The sequence below is a fragment of the Anneissia japonica genome, unplaced genomic scaffold (assembly GCF_011630105.1).
Source record: "Anneissia japonica isolate Jap-2015-1 unplaced genomic scaffold, ASM1163010v1 scaffold750_len1593409_cov174, whole genome shotgun sequence".
NCBI classification, from domain to species: Eukaryota; Metazoa; Echinodermata; class Crinoidea; order Comatulida; family Comatulidae; genus Anneissia; species Anneissia japonica.
The window spans coordinates 180,507-186,932 of record NW_022756705.1 but is presented as its reverse complement, the minus strand read 5'-3'; positions in this window follow the sequence as shown (position 1 = coordinate 186,932).

The window sequence follows — 6,426 nt, the reverse complement described above, 5'->3', positions numbered from 1 at the left end:
CATAAAGTTTTTCAGAGTCTCATCAACACCTTGACGGATGGAGCTCACCCCGATGATCTGATTCGTATGGTGGTAGAGTGTCCAGAATTAGATTATCCGATACAACTTACATTGATGAAAAAACGACACTTGACGGCAGAACTGTTTCTTGCGAGGGTAGAACGAGTACTACAGTCGTACGAAGAATTCAGCATCGATGGTTCACTAGAAATACATATTACGCACGTGAAAATGCCCAGAGGAGGAAAGGCCAGAAAAAAGAGATACGTCGACCTGGAGCGATTCTTAAAAGAAAAACAATGCATTCTTCGAATCCAAAATAAAGACGAATTGTGTTGCGCCCGTGCTATAGTTACCGCAAAAGCTAAAATTGAAAAACCCCAAAAATGGGAGGCCATTCGCAAGGGCTACAAGATACAACAGCAATTTGCTATGGATTTACACTATGTAGCGGGAGTACCTATAGCTAAATGTGGAATCAATGAGATTAAAAAATTTCAACAAATATTGCCAACATTTCAAATAATCGTCGCTTCATTAGATTATGGAAATGCAGTTATATACCGAGGGCCGCCTGCAAAACAACAAATCTACTTGTATCACCACAGTAACCATTATGATATTATCACCAGTATGCCTGCTTTTCTCAACAGAAGCTACTTTTGTATCGAATGCATGAAAGGATACAACAATAAGCTAGAACATCGGTGTCAAAACACGTGTAAACTCTGCTTCCAAGGTAACTGTATTGAAGAAACTTGGGAATATTGTGATGACTGTAATAGATCATTTAAAAGTGGAAACTGTTATAAAAATCACCTTAAAAAACCTTCGACATCTTATGGGTCCGTATGCGATTTATATTATAGGTGTAGAGACTGCGATCAATTCGTTAGCAAAAGACGGCACAGAGGAAAGCCACATCAATGTGGCGAAAAATTCTGCGCAATCTGCAAAACATTTGTACAACAAGATCACCTTTGTTATATGCAACCAGTAATTAATGAAACAAAGAATGATATAAGTGACGAAAATGATGACGGGAGAAGTAATGTAGTTAGCACAAGCTACATTTTCTTTGACTTTGAATGCATTCAAGAAACTGGCATCCACCAGCCGAATCTTTGTATTGCCCAAAAAGTGTGTAAAGCATGCATCAACATCGACTGGAGTGAATCATGTGTAGAGTGTGGTGAACGCGAAAAACAATTCTATGGACCCACCACTCGTGAAGATTTTTGCAAATGGCTTTTTAATGAAGAAAACGCCGGTGCAATTATCATTTGTCATAACTTCAAAGGTTACGACTCATACTTTGTTCTCCGATATCTTTACGACAATGCAATTCTACCAGAAGTGATCTACAATGGAGCTAAAGTCATGAGTATTAATGTAGCAGCTACAGACATGAAATTCATAGACTCGTTCAACTTTCTTCCTATGGCTTTGTCTAAACTTCCGGGGGCATTTGGCCTTAATGAGTTAGCAAAAGGATATTTTCCGCATCTTTTCAATACAAAAGCTAATCAAGAGGCTGTCCTTTCCCATTTGCCAGATATGCATTATTACAACCCAGACGGGATGTCCACTACGGAGAGAAATAAATTTGTTGAGTGGTACGATGCACACAGTAACGATGTTTTCAACTGTAAATCGGAACTTTTAAAGTATTGCCGATCGGATGTTGATATACTTCGTAGATGTTGCTTGAAATTTAGATCTCTATTTATAGAAATGACCGAGGATGAATGTAGTCCTGGAATAGACCCCTTTCAAAACTGTATTACGATTGCGTCGGCGTGCAACTTAGTGTACCGCACCAAATACTTACCACAGGACACTATTGGAATCATTCATCCCTTGGGGTACGCTTCGAATGATAGACAATCTATCAAAGCTCTTCAATGGCTGAAGTGGATGTCTCATAAAAATGGACAATATATTCAACATGCTGCCAATCAGGGTGAAAAACGTATTGGTAAATACAAAGCCGATGGATATATCAAAGCAAACGAAGAGGAAATAGTACTTGAGTTTCACGGCTGTCTGCACCATGGGCACACGTGTATGGAACGTGAAACAAAACACCCCCTAAACGGTTTCACTATGGAAGAGCTGTACCAAAAGACTATAGATAAACGACGGTATATCACAGACCTAGGGTATAAGTATATTGAGCAATGGGAATGCGAATTTGACAAAGAGATCAAACAAAACAATGAGATGGCCGATTTCATAAAAACATTGACCATTCCATCAGCACTTGTCCCTCGTGATGCTTTCTTTGGTGGTAGGACAAATGCTGCTAAACTGTACTATTCGGTTCAGCCCAACGAAACGATCAAGTATGTTGATTTCACAAGTTTATACCCCTTCGTTAACAAGGTTGGAATATATCCAATAGGACATCCTATAATAATAACAGAGAATTTTAAAGATATTACCGAGTATGGAAGTCTTATCAAATGTAAAGTGCTTCCTCCTAGGGGGCTTTACCACCCAGTTTTACCTTACAGAGCATCTGGTCGTTTAATGTTTCCTCTCTGTTCCTTAAATTATACGAACTCTTAGAACAGCTTGACAGGCGTGTATTGTACTACGATACCGACAGTGTGATATACGTAAGTCGGGAAGGACAATGGGAACCGCACATTGGGGATTTTTTGGGCGAATTAACGGATGAATTGGAATCAGACAACCACATCGTCACATTTGTGTCTGGGGGACCAAACAATTATTCTTACAAATTAGCCAAGCCAGATAGGAATGGAAATTTAACTCATTGTAAAGTTCGGGGAATTAGACTGAATTATCGTAACGACTGTTTAGTCAACTTTGGAAGCATGTTAAAAATGGTTCAGGGTGAAGGTCCAAAGAAAATACAAGTCACAGACCCCTACAAGATTGTAAGGGAAAAGAAGAATATGAATATCGAAACACGAGAAGAGAAAAAAATGTACCAAGTTGTATACACAAAACGGGTACCTATAGGCAATTATGACACTGTTCCTTACGGTTATTAGTTTTCAGTTTACTAATTCATATGGGTACTTTTTGATGTAGGTATAATTAATAGTTATGTTTGTATTCTGATGACAAACGTTTTATCTTTCATAGTGGATATTTTGTATATTATAATTTTTAATTAGTAGTACTAGTAAAATTGCAAAGAATATTTGCTCAATGTATAAAGAATAGTTTGTACCGTTCTGCTATATTCATGCAAATTCAGAAAGGTTATTGTATACAATACTGCGCCGCTGTCGATTTTAACTTCTTAAAAACCTGCATCACTTTATATTTTGTAAATATTGTACTGCATTTTTGCTATTCACAAGCTACTGTAAAAGATTGTTGGATAAAAATAAAAAAAGACTGCTATCAATCACAAACGGGTGTATTTTGTATTTTTACTAACACAGTTGTAACATTATTATTTAATAAAACATAATTTACTACCGCACTATCAATATTTTAACCAACTATTCTTTTCCTTTTTAATGTAGCAATAAATATATTTTTACACTCTGTAAGATGTGGTTTGAGTGATACGTTTACTTTCTATTGTCATATTGTTCGGTAATCAACAATAGTTTAACGTTACGTTATTTGTACAAAATTGCTTATACTTATAATATTTAAAAAAAATAAATAAAACAAATAATAAAACGTAGTATTAAACACAATTGCTGATATTCAAGGTTAGTTGGTTAATATCAACAGGTTTTTTACACCATCTAGAACAGTTACATATGTTTTTAATCCTTGGTCCAGCAATAATTACCTAAACTAAATAAAATATAAAGAAATGCTAAAAACGTACAATCTACCATCGGTAAATTACGACGTGTTGCTAATGTAACGTATAAGACGACGCGTGTAAGGCATCACGAATCAACACCTTTGTTTTATGTACGACTCTATCATATCAGCCATTCTTTTGAAAAAAACAAACGGGCTACTATATTTCAACATTATGTTAAGAGACAAAGTTGTAACGGTAAAAAGGTATCTAATACAATAGAACCGTTTCAATAGCCTTTCACGTTATAATACAATGTACGATGCGCTCTGTATATGCGAACAGCATAGGGTTAAGCTTGTTTTTAACTACAGGCTATAATCAAGCTGTCTTTTCAGACATTTCAAGAGCAATATGTTAATGCTATTGTTCGGAAACTTTTAGATATGTCAATTTAGATACACAGTTAGGAAATGTTTCCAGATGGAAGAAGCAACCGAAGAGTTGAGCAAAAATAAATACATAAGCTAACGGCAATACACACCAATTAAAAGTTTGTCACCAAGTTTTAACCAATGGCCTTACTTTAATTGGTTTTACAAAATAGCTCCATAGCCTCATTGAATGGGCAAAAAACACACAAAACAAACAGTTAGGTAGATCCTGTACAATATTTCTGCAAAACCAATGTTTAAATTATGTTGGGATCTTTCGATTTAGTTATACATTCTTTCTGGTTGATTTGTATCTTTCAACTGTATTGCTATTCGTTTTAATAATTGACTTCAAATACTTTTCTATAGAAAACACCAATAATGGTCATACAAGTTCGTTAATTGAAAACGAAAACATCCAAATCAAAGGTCCTCCAAATTGTTACAACTACTACTCATAAATGAGAGACAAAGTAAAAAAAAAATACCATTAATCATTCTACAAAAAGAAAGTACGTACAACAAAAATAAAAAGCAACAAGAGAAATGAAAACTGCTTCACCATACGGTAGTTATCGTACGTTCAAGTAAAACGAGTTGTAACAAAAATGTTTAAAAACCCACTGCTTTATTCAAAATAGAGAAAAAAAAAATAAACACGAATCTTGTAAATGTAAAAAAGAAAAAAATCAACAGAAAGAAAAATCAAAAGAAAAGTTATTCCTAAATAGTTTAGCTGAAAAAAAAAAGATGTATAATTAAAATCAAAAATATTTTAGAAAATTAGTAGTTTTTGATTTACTAACACCAAATCCTCACGTACTACGAAAAATAAAAACAAAATTTACCACCAACTGTTATTTACATAAGCAACATTATCTCATACAGTAATTCCAATATAGGATATCTAAAATATTAGAGGGTCTGAAAAGAAAACCATAGAATGTAAAAAGTGCCACTGAAAGAGAATCCCATCCTACAACAAGTTCAGACACGTTCAACATGACGTCACTGTTTGAATTATCTATAAGACAGTTGTGACAAAAGGATTATCTGGTCCTCTTTTGTTCTCAAAGTTACAAAGACTTAGTTGTCTAGATCCATTGTAGTTGATCGATTTAATTCAGAACAGGCCTACTTACATTATAGTTAAGGTAAAGTCAAAGTTAGGGTTATGACATTTGTTAGGTATTTTGTAGTCAAGTTTAAATGTGTTAAACATGGTTAAACTAAATAATTCCAGAATACAGAATCAAATGGTCCACAACCAAATCAGAATAAGAACTAGCATAAATTTCTGTTTACCTAAGTTCGAGACAGTGATGCTGTGACAACCTTTATTTACGTATTATTCCTGTAATTCCAATATAGGTTAACAAACCTGAAATGACAGGTGGTCTAAAAAGAAAAAAAAATATAGAATAGAAGGGAAAGATGAAAAATCTATTCTTACATGTACAGACACGTTGAACATGATGTCACTATTTGAATTTTCTATAAAACAATAACGACAAAAGGAACTGAATAGCTGGTCTTCCTCTTTTGTTAAAAAATATCAAGGACTTGTGTAGAACTATTGCAGTTGATCGATTTTATTCAGAACGAAGAACTATAATTACATCATAGGATAGAGCAGAATCAAAGTTAGGGTTAGAATATGTTAGGGTATTTTAAATTAGGTTGTTGTCATGTTTAATTGGAGTTAAACCAAACAATCTCAATATACAGAAAAAATCAAATGGTCCATAACCAACTAAAAAGCAGAATAATAACCAACATACAGCTCTGTATAACTTCATTTTGGAATCAGTGATCACTCTTCCAAGTTCAGACATGTTTAACATGACGTCACTGTTTGAATTATCTGTAAGACAGTCATGACAAAAGGAAACACTGATCCCCAATTCTTTAACAATTTACAAAGACCCTGTCTACATCTTTTGCAGTTGATCGATTTTATTCAGAACATATTAGACCTAGAATTACATCATAGTATAGGGTGAAATCAAAGTGAGTGTTATGATATAGGTTAAGATTTGGGTATTTTAGGAGGTAGCTATGTTTGTATTGATTAAGAAAAACAGCATAGGGTTAAACACCCTGTAAAATTGAATATGATTAGGGTTAACCACTGCTCTAAAAATGACATATGGTTAAGGTAATTGGTCTAAAAATGAAATAGGGTTACTGTTAAACAGCCTGAAAAATGGAATAGGGTTAGGGTTAACCTCCTTGCTCAAAATATGACTA